A 14,333-nucleotide genomic window follows, 5' to 3' on the forward strand; every position below is an offset into this window, starting at 1 on the left:
ATCTATTTACACACACACTCTCCCCCCTGCCCCCCCCCAGCTCTCTCTCTCTCTCTCTCTCTCTCTCTCTCTCTCTCTCTCTCTCTCTCTCAGTTTTATGTCTGTTGTTTGACCAAACCTGCTCTCTTAAAATTATAGTTATTACAGTAGAAAAATGTTATAGAGGAATTTTAATCCAGCAGCATGGCTACTCTGATCACATCTAAAGACTATCGTGTCTGTGTGATCTGTCTGGAATGCAGACAACCCCTTAGCGTATACTTTTAATCCCTAACAGCTAACATAAGATTAGTTTGTAGAAGGAAGTAGCTATGTTTGAAAGTAATGTCTAATTGAAGGGCAAAGTGACAAATCAGAGAAAGATTTGACAGAATGAGTCAGAGATAGGATACACCCAATTCGCGGGAGAACAGACAAGAAGGAGACTTAAGAGAGTAGGAAGAAAGAGAGAAGGAGAGGGAACAGTTTTACCAGGCGAGTTTTACAGAGGCAAGTTTAAGAGAGAACAAGCTAGACCCAGGTGAAGACAGACAAGCCAGAGAATGAGAAAAAGCCAGAAGATTAGAACAGATCACTAGAGTTCATTGGAGGCCATGCAGAGCTATTCAGTCAGAAGCTGAAAGAAGCCAGTTTGAATCAGTCAGCATTGAGAGGCGTTTGAGTCAGAACAGCTGAGTTGAACAAGCCAGCCAGAGCTCAGGAAAAAAAAGAAGGAAAGGAAGAAAGAAAGAAAGAAAGAAAGAAAGAAAGAAAGAAAGAAAGAAAGAAAGAGGCAGCATATTCAGCAGTAAGTCTCAGGGGGCTGAAAACCATTCTCAGCTGAGATTAGATAGTATAGGGACTAAAAGTTTCCAGGACTAGGCCCAGGCTAGCAGACAGAGGCAATAAGCCACCAAGATAACAATTAAATCAGTCAAATAAAAGACAATTTTACAAAAATGTAGTTTTCCTAATTTTGTTAAAATGGTTTGGAGAGATGCTGCTAGGATAAGGAAAAAATTCTGACCAGGAAAAAAGAGAAAGAAAAAAAAATCACAAATGTAAATATAAAATCTGCTAAAACTCTAGTCAAATCTTGAACTCTGTCAACTGGAAAGTTTTGTAGAGGGCAGGAAGGAAAAAGTAGGATCACAAACAAGCTTTTTTTGGTTTTTTGTTTTGATTTTTGATTGTTTTTTTGTTTTGGTTTTTGAGCCAGGGTTTCTCTGTGTTAGCCTTAGCTCTACTGGACTCACTTTGTAGACCAAACTGGCCTCAAACTCACAGTGAGCCGCCTGCCTCTGCCTCCCAAGTGCTAGGATTAAAGACATGTGCCACCAGACGTGTGCCACCATGCATGTGGTGTTAACCCTCATATACTTTGTTTCACAGAAAAGAAAAAAAAAAAAAAAAAAAAAGAACAGCTGCTAAGGCATTCTCTAATCCATGCATAGCCTCAGTCCCTGAAAGTTCAGGCCCCCTAAATACAGAAGGGGGAGTCTGAAAAGATGGCAGAGACTTAAAGAGGTTGTTCTAGAGGCAAGCATCCATAATGGCAAGAAGCACCAAGTCGTAACGAAAACTTGACCTAAGCATTCGAACTGTCGATAAATCCCACAGCCCAGATGAAGAAGACCAGGCTGGAAAAAGCAATCAGGCCTTGGAATGTAGGTTCTGACTTTTGGATGCCCATTAAGAACTAAAGATGAGGTGAGAATCCGGATTTCTGGAGCAATACACAGCCAGGAGTGAAGTGAACATAAGGCGTGTGTCCAGGAGGTCACTGGTTGCAGGATCCGAAATTCTTCGCCCTGCAGCTTTCTGTGTTGGCATCAGTCAGCTACTTGAACATTAGGAGGTCATACTAGGTTCTCCGAAATGTCTCTGTCTATCATTAAAATAGAAACAACAATGGTCCTTCCTGTTTCAGCTATCTGTAATAATTAAGTAAGCTCAGGTGTACAAGGCAGAGCAACGTTGTAGCTACCACAATGATAATAATGTCCTTGAGAGTATAATTCAATTCTCTGTCCAGCATTTTCAGGAAAAAAAACATGAGGTACTTTGTTTGCTTGTTTGTTTTTGTTTTTGTTTTTATGTTAGGATTGGTTCAAATACCTTTAATTGCAAAATAATAGAATAAGTGAAAACAATTAAATGGCAAAGTTTGTGTTTGTTTCTCTTGTGCAAATGAGTTTGACTGACACTGTCTGCTGCATGTATCCTCACACATGCTATTGGGTTCATGAAAGGGCCAATACATACCTTGCTGCTTTTTCTGTATATTATAAATGGCTTAATTATCATACTGAATTCTTTTTACATACAAGACTATTCAGAAAGCTGTTTTAAAATTTCTGTGCTTTTAAAGCCTTTTCTTTAACAAACCAATATTATTTTATTCTGTCTGTTCAGAAAATGTTACGTAAGAGTTTTATAAATAGTTTCAATTCCAGACACTTATACTTTAAGATCCCTAAAATCATCTCATTCCCTTAAAATATTTTGCTTCCTTGATCATTTACGCTCTGAAATCCATTTGCTTTCTTTGAATGACTTGTCTTCTAAGAGTGGGGAAACAACGATTCATTTTCTCTTAAAAGTCTTACAAGGCAGTGGAGATGCAGACAGACAATGTTTTAAGTAGAAATCATAGGAACATTAGATGCAGGATGGAGAAAGTGGTAATGCAGGGCCATCAATCTATGTACGAATGGAAAGGGTTGCTGCTTGAGAGTGGGAAAAATCACTCCAGAGTAAGGCCACGCACTAAGAATATATGGGCTGAACAAATTGTACTTGATGTGTGGAAAAAATATTTTTGAAAGAGTAAACAAAGGTGGGTGCATAGGAAAAAGTAAAAAAAAAAGATGTGAAAGTAGTTGAGAAAGAGAGTGAATAAGAGCAAAACACATTGCACAAAATTAGCTCTCAAAGAACTAATAAAACATAAACAAAACGTGAATAACACATAAGCAAACAAATAACTAAATGGAGAGTCATGGGGGAAATGACCGAGAAGGAATTCGTAGAGCAATGAAGATAATGCACAATTCTCTAAAACAATGAAGCAAGTTTTGGGGATTGTGAATAACTGGGACTATTTAAGCATTGTGGGACACAGGATCAAAGAAGATAAGATCTGGCGAGAAGACAAGGTGCACAGTGGATTCCCATTTAATTTATATGCAGTTGAGAAGCTGAAAGAAGACCCAAGAGTAAAAGCTGGAAGAGCAGAATAGATTTTAGAATATGTACAATAGGATTAAGTGGCTGATTTTCTGTACCAGGGGACAGAGCAGGGTGTGGGTATGAACTGGGGGAAGGTGGGTATTCAGAAGAATCAATTATTTCTCCATTTTTCAGTATAGGTGGTAGGGACTATCCTAAACAAAGAGAAGATTCCATGGTAAGGAATGGGAGGAGGAAGGGATGGTAAGCCTCAACATCTTATGCGGACATCCCATTTCCAGTGGGATGGCTCCATAGTGCTCTGAGTTAGCAGATTTTTTAAAATATGTGAGTTTTAAATTCCAAATAAAGTTATGGCTGGACATCAGTATTTGGAAAGGCTTGATATCTGCCAATCTCTTATTCTTAATTAGTTTTCAAGGAGTGAGTGACGGGGACCTAGACTAACTGAAGAACAAATGGTTTATTGTTGAGGTGGGGGCATGTGTACAAAGCGCTGTGTGTGTGCATGCAAGGGTGCTTAGCAATTGTGGTTATCAGAGACAAATTTAAAGTCGGCAGGGAAGGCCGACACCCCGGAAGAGAAGAGTTGCTGGTGGCAGAATCATCTCAATAGAGATCAGCCCTGTTTTCACCTAAGCCATTCAACTGGTGGGCTAACACCCACCTTCCTGATGCAGAGTAATCTGTCTTAGTCAATGTTTACTTGTTAAAATCTTAGCAGATAATAAATAAATAAACGAACAGAGGAGGAAAGGCATAGTAGCACTTGCCTTTAATTCCGTTTCTGGGGAGTTGCAGACAGGCAGATCCCTGGGGTTCAGAGGCCACTACCTACTTGCTCAGCTCCAGTCCAGTAGGAAATCCGAGCACATCAATCTATCGATCAATCAATCAATCAAGATGGATAGTGCCCAAGAATGAAAGTACCAGGTCATCCTCTGGCATTCACACACACAAACATACATATGCAGTTAGATGGGAGTGCACACCTAGGTACACTTGTGGACCCAGGAACTCACCCTGAAAAGAATCTGCACTGTCACATGAAGAACTTTTACAACCTTTACAGAAACCAAAGGGGATTCCATAGAGAAAAGAGAGACACAGAGTGAGAGCATTCATGAAGCCAAGACAGGAAATAATTGCAAATAAAAGACCATTGGTCTAGAAGGTGTAAAGTCAAATGGGCACTGAAAATAGGTTAAGACATGAAGCCAAAGGCGGTCGCTGTGGTAGAACTCCTGCCACTTGGCTGACACTGAAAAGCACACATAGGTGGTTAATAGGAAGGGAGAAAGTTGGAAGTATTGTATGCTAATCACTCCTGTTAGAGATTTATCTTTTGAACAGAAGAAATGTTAGACTCATGGCCAGAGGGAAGCAGAGAGAAGGGAATCTGTGTTTTGCAATGAGACATGGAAGAAACTTTAAATCTAAGACTCACACCTTAGATGATGACAGTAAAGTGACTACAGTTCAAGATGTTAATGCTCCAAGTGCAATGGGAATTTGATATAGATTCATAGAAACATGGCTGCCATGGAGATGAAAGAAAAAATATGTTGGAGGCATCTCTTGTCAATCATCAAAGCCATAGAGAGATGAAAAGAGCAGGACGGGTTGCATGGGTCCTTCCTGTCATGTTCTCTGAGATGTTTTTATCATTAGGCAATACTGGTTCCTGCAATGAAAGGTACTAATATCCAGATGCAAAATTCTTTGTCTGTAAAAATTAATTTCCAGAGGCTAGGGAGGTAAACAGCTGATAAGTTCACTTGCTGCTGTGGCAGAGGACCCAGATTGAATTCCCAGTACTCACTTCAGGGAGCCCCTAATGTTCCCTAACTCCAGCTCCAAGGGATGCAAAACTCACTTCTGGCCTCCTCTGTGGGCATCACATATAGATGCAAAAATCTCACAAATGAAGTAAATACTTAAGGCAATTTCTTCTTTTATTTTACGCTGTATGTAACTCAATATTTTAATGGGTCAAGAGGTAGTAGAATGGAAAAGAAGGGGCAGTGAGCTAATAAACACCTTGGTCCTGGTGCGATAATGCCAGCTTTTTGTCATCCAGGCCACCGTAGTTCATTTTTCTAAATCCAATCCTGTCTAAGGAAAATAAATATACACAATGTATCTACAATACGTACACAGGGTTATCTTTTACTTGTGATAGGCAATTAATTTGGATTTGTCATAGAATAAATAATATTGACTGGGTATTGTTTTCCACCATTAATCTAGCGAATCTAAAAGTAAGGAACTGTAGTGCTGTTCTTGGTTGTCCTGCCATAAATCCATGTAAAGTGTAAACTATCTGCCCTCCTAGCTATATAAATAATGGAATACATTTTATTTGTTATTGCCACAAACAAAATTTGAAAGAATGAATGACCAAGAAACATGAAGTAAGGAAGTGACCTCAATTGTTCCCCTTGAATTGAACAACCGGGTCCTTCATATCATACAAATAGTCAAAACACTAAGAATTTAACATTTATATAATTCCTGATTGTGTCATGGTTCTTCTTTCTATAGGTAGTTTACTGTATATATATATATGTACTAATATAAATGTATATGTAAAAATAAAAATGTTTAATAAAAAAAGAACCTTCATTCAATATTCTGGGTGCAGATCATTTTACCCAATGTATATTGTTACTTTGAGGGAATATTATTGTTTCAATTGCTTTTCTCAATTTTAAAAATGAGAAATTTCTTTTTCTGATACAGGATTTCTTTGTGTAGCCCTGGCTGTTCTGAGACTAGATAAGCCTCAGACCTAACAGAGATCCTCCCGCCTCTGCCTCCTTGCATGCTGGGATTACAGGAGTGCACCACTAAGCCCAGCTGAGAAATTTCACTTTTAAGAGAAATTATCATCGATTTGTTTCAGTATCTGATTCAATACTACATAATGAACTTTTATTATTATTTATTTTAAATAGTTGGTTGAAGAGTTATTCAGATACAGTAGTGACAATATGGATATTGTCAAAATTAGGCATCATTAACTCAGATATTGGATAGGGGAACGTAGGATTTGGTATTATAGATATTTCCGTCTCTTCATATCTTCTAGCAGCAGCAGTTAATGTGGGGATGGGCTCTCAGGTCAACAGCTAATGGTTCTCTTGGTCTTTTCTAAGGGGCACAGTAGCTATAAAGCAAGCGGTATAGACAGGCCTACAAAATGGACTTGAACATATAATTTCCTTTCCCGTTTCCTAGTCTCATAGGTTGTGTGAAGGTATTGTTTTACAGTTTAAAGGTTTGAATATTGGCAAGTACATGTGCTCAAAAATACCCATGTTCTCACGTTAACAATAAAGCAATGGAGGCTCATGGAGGTTCAATTTTTCAGCCAATACCAATGAGCTATGTGTTTTATATATAGGCATATGTCATGTTTTGGTTTCCTTGCTGCATATTCACATCTTCGGGAGAATTAAATTCTAAAAGCAAATCTAGTAGAAGCAGGTTCTTATGTTTCAAACTTCACTGATAGATGCTGTCCCAATCCTATTTTTAAATGTAGCCTTGTTAGATATTTTAAAGGTATAAACGGTCTAAATGCAAGAGCTCCCCAGCCCCCAAGATTGAATAATCAGAGCAACAAAATAGTAGCCGTGAATTATTACTAAAGGTATGTAGTATATGTCCATAAGTTGGTTACATATAAAAGAGTAAATAAATAAACAAATGGTGTCCAGTGAAGAAAACACCTACAATTAATGCAAAAGAACGTAGGTAAACTCTGCCTTTGATGTATGGGGCTACAGTTCCCATGTTCATACCTGAGCAACATGCTTTTTTTTTTTTTCAGAGAGAATAGCACAAAATGCTGAGAGCAAATAACCTCCAGTCAGAAACCTAACAAACACAGCCTCCAGTCCAATGGTCAAGGTAAACCTCAGTGGTGATAAGTCTTGCTGATAGTGTGTACCCTTGATACGGCCTGATGAAAACGACATTTTTATCTCTGCGATCTTCCTCTCAGGATCTCCTAACCTCAGTCTAATCAAGGAAAAACATCAGGCAAATCCCAACTGAAGGGCATTTTACAGAATACCTGACTAGTGCTCTTCAAAACTGTGAAGGTCATCAGAAACAACAGACAGCTGGGAGGCTGTCAGAGCCAAAAGCACCTCAAGAGCTATGACAGTGTACTGTAACTTGGTGTCTTATAATTGGGCAATGGAGCAAAAAGAGCTTTGTCTTCTAAACAGCAGAAAAATACAGATGAAATGGGGTGATAATGCAAACAGTTGAACACTAATTATGAAAAGTGCAGGAAACTCATGAGACATACCAATGTCAGGAAAACTGGAGAAGGGGCGAATAAAAATTGCAATACTTATTCAAAAAAAGGTGGAACCCTAAAACATAAACAAACAGCAAATCCTTAGTGCATATTGGCATAGAGCAAACATTATAATACATCAAGATTATGAAAATACTATAAATTTTAACGTAAATTTCCTCTATGGAAAGACTGTATGCCTGCATATTTTGCCAAGATTTTTAAAAGGAATTATCTGAAGGATTCAAGAATAGGAAAGGACCTACACAACTTGTTTTAAGTATCATTTATATGAAATTAATTTGTGTACACTTGTATAAAACATAGATTTATATTATGCCTAGTGATATGCTGTGAAAAAAAATCACTGATTAAATGTGCTGAGATGGAACCAGTGAGGTTTTTAGGTGGGTCAAGATACTTGTCACTGCAACTGAAACCCTGAGTTCAGTCTTTTAACATAAGGACCAACGGTGCATGCTTGCACTCTCTCCTTCTCTCTCTCTCTCTCTCTCTCTCTCTCTCTCTCTCTCTCTCTCTCTCTCTCTCTGTGTGTGTGTGTGTTATGTCTGTATGCATTTGTATATTGCTGATATGTTCATGAAATTCAGAACAACTAGATTGACCATGTTATTAACAATGTACAGTTGCTTTTGCAGAACATAAAGTACTGAGAATAAATAAAGATATGATTATGGCTTGATCTTCTGAGGGGTTTCACCTGCTCTGATTTTCGTCTCCTAATGTTGCCACAGGTAGTTAGGTAAACAAATACAAAGTCTTGGAAGGGAAATGAGCATCACTTTACAGTCCTAGTCAAAAGTATCCAATGACTAAAATGATTACCTATTATTGAAAACATTGTTATAGTTCCTATTTAAGTTCAAACCAGCCATTTCAAAAGCTGAAATAATGTGAACACCGAAGCAGTGAGACTGCGTTCTTGCCTTCGGCATTTACAAAGAGTGTGCCTTTCTTTGCTCTGAGTACCAATATAAAGGCTTTACGCTCAGTGTGATCTGCTTCATTGCTTGCAAGCATCTCAGGACAGGAGTCAAAAGATGTCTCATTCCATGATTTATTTGCTTTTTATGATTTCTGCTTTTTAGATTATATTTGAAGACGTTTTCTGATAATCAATACTAGGTAAACAGACTGAATACATTCAAGAAATCTACAACGTGCCTTTGAAAACGTATCTTTTAAAATGTGGTACATTTCTGCCAAAATCAGAACGGCTGGCTGTTCAGACTTCCCGAACACTCAGATGAAATTCGATTATGCGTAAAAGTTTTTTTTAAAGCACAAAGTGCTTAAAATTTATTAAATAACTTTGCTGAAATATGTCAAGTTCTTATAGTGCTAATATGCTTATGATTTTATAAAATGCAAATGGTATTTGCCAGAAATGAAGCTCATTGCCTTCTATGAAACATCCTTAGAGTATCGTCATCTCTTATCATCGATCACCTCTGTCACTATTTTCTTAAGATACCTAACCTCTCCAGCTTACTTCTCTTATTACAGACCATATGATTTATGAGCACTGATAGCTTCGGAGACAGCTGTGAGATTAGCATTTGTAACCCCTCCCAGATCACCTCAAAAAATGGTTTCCTCCAAAACGTACCGTCACATTGAAACAGAATTACAACACGCCCCAGGGACAAGTCTCACTGTACTTTTAAATTTACTTGACCAGTTATAACAAAAACAAAAGAAAAAAAAATTTAAAAGGGAAATTGAGATGAAAAGAGAGATTTGAACTGCACTTATTGAATTTGAGTTGCTGTAAAAGTAATATGGGCTTTTAATCAAAGATTTAAAATAATAAGGTGGACCATCATTCGTCTAACACCGTATGAATCTTCTATATCTATGCATGCAAATAATTATACAAGCTATTAAGAAATGAAACAAATGAATGATTTTTCACTAGTCCACTGGAAGTATATTGGAATCCATCCTTTCTGTAATGACATTACGGCAAAGGAATGCTTTAAAACCTCAAGGCATGGAAGGTTGAAAGTCTAACAGTATGGCTTGATTCCCTATTGAGTGTTAAGTACCTGCAGAAAGAAATGTGAGAATGTGTTGCTAACAGAGGTTTAGAGGGTGGGAGTTAGCGAACAGTGATGTGATAGATAAATCTATCATAAACGACAACTGCTCGTGATGTGTTTCCCTCAGTGCCCACTACAACAGCTACCAACCAAAGGTGTGCAAAGTGGTTATTATTGTCGGGCCTTTCTGGTAGAAACTTGAAATAACACAGCTGTATACGCTGGGGTGCTCTGATCTTTCTAGAGAAGAGAGATGCTGGGGTCCAGGCGAGTGTTCCTTTATTGAAGATGAAGCACAGACCAACTGAATAGTTTTCCCTACCAGCATTGGCCAGTCTCTTGACTTTTATCTATGCCTTTGCTACTCAGAATGTGGTCCAGAGACCAGGAGCAGCACAAGGTCCTACTGCAAATAGGAAATCCCAGGCTCCTTATATTCACATTGGCATGTGAATGCTGACTTGTACCTCCTATCCCTCATAACCAGGTCATTAGCCTTGTCTGCACATTAGTATTGTCTGGGGCATTTCACAGGCACTGGTGTCCAGGACTTTTAATCAGACTATTTTGTATTTTAAGTATTGTGGGTAATATTTTAAGTTTAGCAGTGAGTTTAAGTTGTCAGAGAACCAGGTCTTGGCCGTTTTTATTTATTCCATCCATAACATCAGAAACATCAATTTAAAGAAGGCAATTGGGAACACATTATATGTCTTCATTCCTTTGAATGTACTTTATATTCCCAGTGACTTTTACTTAAACCCACTCTACATGTTATTACTTAGCCTTATAAGTAAATATTTATTTGTATTACTTTCTGTCTCAGTATAGCATTCACTATGTAATTTTATTTTGCTTGCTATATGCTGGGTAAGTAAGTGCGTGTGTGTGTGTGTGTGTGTGTGTGTGTGTGTGTGTGTGTGTGTGTGTTGTGTCCAGAGAACAGTACTAACTAAAACTGTCAGGCATACATTAGGAGAGAGTCCCCCAGACAGTGACTAGAGGGTAACTTAACTTTAATAGTAATAAAAAGGTTTTGGAAAATAATGGGATCAAAGATATACTGAAACGGAGTGGGAGGCCTTTAGGAATTGGCGTTTGACTCATGCAAAGGCCTAGGAGCTCAAATAACCAGTCTGAACTCCTGACCATGAGCTGTTACAATAAGAACATCCTATAAACGTTTTTGAAAGTTTGACAGTCATTATGGTGACTCCTTTCCCTCTTTCTGGTTAATACACTGAAGAAATGCTATTTTTAACCATCTCTTCGGTCTCTAGCTACACTTAGGCTTGTGTTCCTGTTGACTTTACTTGGGTAAATTATGGTACAAAAATAAGGGTGTTTTAAGGAAATTTTTTGAGATATTGAAGTAGAGATGTCCCAGTGTTTCTGTTTGTACTCATTTCTTACTGGAATTGCACGTGTCATCCCTGTTTCTCTTGACTTATCCATTTGATACAGTGGTATGGCAAGAAGCTTTAGGGCACTTGGCTGAAGATCTGTTTGTATATACACCCAGGCTTAGACATAGAAAAGCACTATTTTTTCTCATTATGTGTTGTCTATATATTCTATTAACTGGTGTTCTCCTCTCTCCTCACAGGAGCATTTTAGCTGATGTCAGAAACATGTGGGGTCCATGTTCTCCAGAATCTCATGGGAGACATTAGAGGTCATCTGAAAGCAGTGTTGTGAGAACTGATTTGGAGGACTGAAACTCAGTCCTTTCTATGCTATATGCATTACAAACATTGTCTCATTATGCTTTTAAAAATATTAAAGATAAACCATATAATTCTTGCCTAAAAGGCAAAAAGAATGGAGGCTTAAAGGTTTGGAATGAGTGAGTTTACATCTCATATCACTTTCTGAACGTTTTCCAGAGCCCAACTTTTTTATTCCATGTTTTAGGTACAGTAACTTCCTGGCTCAGTGTTGGGAAGGTGATATGTGCTTCTACAGTCCTCATCTTTGAGTTAGTAAATATACCGTGAGTTCAGAAGCAATGTGTCAGTACAATGGATTTGGAATTACTATCTGCAGCTCATATCGTACTTGCAGCTGATATAGACTGAATCGTACTTAATTTATCTCTCGTGATACATTTGGACTTGGAGATATGAGCAAATATTATCTGTACGATTTCGTTCTATGATTTGTTTTGCAGTTAAAATGTTATAACACCTAAGCAAAAACCTAAGTCTTGGGGAGATTGTCAGCAAGAATGTTGATTAAATATGATTAAAGTAGTGAAATGCCAATGAATGTAACAACTGAGGAAAACTAGCGTGTTGGTTAGTGTTAGCTATCAACTTGACTGAGTTAAGGATGTTGATTGAGATGTTGTTTCTGGGAAATACTCACATTGGATTCAGGAGAATAGTGAAGAAAATTTGCCCCACCAATGTTAAAGGGCATCATTTGATCCACTGAGGGTCTGAATAGTGCCAAAGGGCTGAGAGAGCAAATGTTCTTTTTTTTTTTTCTTCTGTGTGAGCATCTCTTTTGCCCTGGGATGATAAAGACCAAGATTCTCAGATCTGTAGACTACATGGTCCCATCCTCAAGTTCCATTGCACCCTTGACATTTCTTGCTCTCTGGGCTGCAGATGGCACTCCTTGACTTCCATAAATGCATAAATTAATTCTTAACATAGACCTAAAGTAGTCTCTCTCCTTCATATGTTTATAAATGATGCATGTATATATGTGTAGCTATGTATGTATTCTGATATATAACATGGATATATGTTCATATGTGTGTTTACACTATGGTTCTATTTTTATATTTATTTTTCTATTTTATTTTTTACATATACATTTATATTATTACACATATATACAATAAACTACCTACAGCCTTGAAGAAAACATCTTTCCTATCTTGGTGCATCTAAAATTCTGAATGTAAATCAATCTCCATCACATCATGTCATTATCAACTTAAAACATCTATCTAGACATAAAAAAATCTTAACCCCTAAACAACTAAGCGTCATTGTAAAACTAAGCTACCTTGTCTTCAACCCCATCAGAGACTTGGGAAGGAATAAACTTGAATCCCTGAATATGCCAGGATTGCAGGTTAGTAGCTTTCTAAATGAGAAGACTACAGGGACAGTTTTCTACCTGCAGAGTCACCCAAAACTCTCTATTATGTTGGAGCATCTTCTTCAGCCTTCTGCTTCAATATATCTGACAGACATATTTGTGAGGCAGGAACTATTGAGGACTTGCTTACCCTATCTTGGTAGAGGTTGGCTGTTGACTCTGCCTACATCCAAGCTTGCCCTTTTTTAGGCAGAATTCTATCTGTGGTAGAAAAGAGGACATTTTGCCCAGTGGCTTGTTTGCCACATTTGAAGGCAACTCCATAAAAAGAGTCTTTGGTGCTCTCCTCCTCTTTGAGGTAGGTTGGGTGTTGCTAGGAATTAACCTGTCTCATTGTAAATGAATCTTTAAAATAATAAAAACATTTTAAATGCCATATTCTGCATGTCTCTGAGGATTTTGAAGACCTTATCTAACTATCCTACCTTATTTTTCTACAGAATCATATTTATCTGCCACATCTAAGATGTATATTATACCTAAGATGTAATAAAAGTAGACTAGTGATTGACATGACTATGATTTGATCAGCTAACAATTAACTTGTATAACTTATTTATCCTAAACAACCTGCAATGACATTTTCAATGTATTAGAAGCAAACTTTGTATTATAATTGAGTTATATGGGTACAATACCTCATATTAGAGTAGGAAGACACACATACACACACACACACACATACATCCATATATATATATATAGTGTGTGAAGAATAAACTTAAATTTGAATTCTATACCACTGTATCTACAATTAAACTTATTCTGCATCTATATGCAAAATTTTATACCAATGAATTAAAAATAACCTTGTGAGTAACAATTGAGGCATTAAGTTGAGGAGTAGATTCACTAATCTACTTTTTGTTCTATCTTCCCTATATATTTCTATCTTCCCTTCTTTCTTTTCAACCTCTATCTCCAAACCTAAGAATGTAAGATAAGGGAAAAGAGAGACATCACTGAGTCTAACATTGTTTTATTTCTAAGGAAGACAAATAATAACTTGTAACCAACTCCCATTGATAATAATCCTCTATTGCCCAAGAAAGCAAGCAAAAAACCTACTGGCCTCCCTTAAAGGAAATGGAGCATCATTCTCTTAAGGTTTCTTCTGCTGATTTTGGAAGAATAATACCTAGCAGGGGCCCAAATAAAATTGGGGAAATGGTTAAACAAGTTAGAAATCATATTTGTGGTCCAGTTTCTAAATATTGAGAAATTCCAGGCTTAACTAGAATCCTGTGTGGCACAGTCTGAAATGCTGGACCAATTGGGATTGGAAGCTTTTTTTGAAAGTGTCCTGGGAGCTGTCTTGTTCTGCTGAGGAACAGCATCTGAAGTACTTGGTGCTGGAACATGAAGGATACAGGATGTAAGAGTCCAGCATGCTGAGAGGAATGCATCCTCTCAGGTCTGATGCAATGTCAGAGTCCGGTTCTTTTGTTCTGAATACATGTAATTTCTCACAAGCATTATACAGTCTTAAAATTATAAATGTATAAGGTGGGCATGATGCATGGAATAATTAAGGCTGGTGAGGATGTAGAGAAAGGGGAAAATTCCTCTGTTGCTGGTGGGAATGCAATCTTGTATGAGCACTTTGGAAATCAATCTGGTGCTTTCTTAGGAAATTGTGAATAACTCTTCCTTAGGACCCAGCCATACCACTC

At 37.6% G+C, this 14,333-nt stretch overlaps 1 protein-coding gene across 11 annotated transcripts in view; it reads right to left on the reverse strand.

The window, feature by feature from the left end:
* The window catches only part of TENM3 (teneurin transmembrane protein 3), a 2,605,219-nt gene that overhangs the window by 1,399,821 nt on the left and 1,191,065 nt on the right, over positions 1 to 14,333 (reverse strand). The gene's annotated exons all lie outside the window — the stretch shown is intronic.

The sequence above is a fragment of the Acomys minous genome (genome assembly GCF_964271855.1).
Source record: "Acomys minous genome assembly, chromosome: 15".
Classification (NCBI taxonomy): Eukaryota; Metazoa; Chordata; class Mammalia; order Rodentia; family Muridae; genus Acomys; species Acomys minous.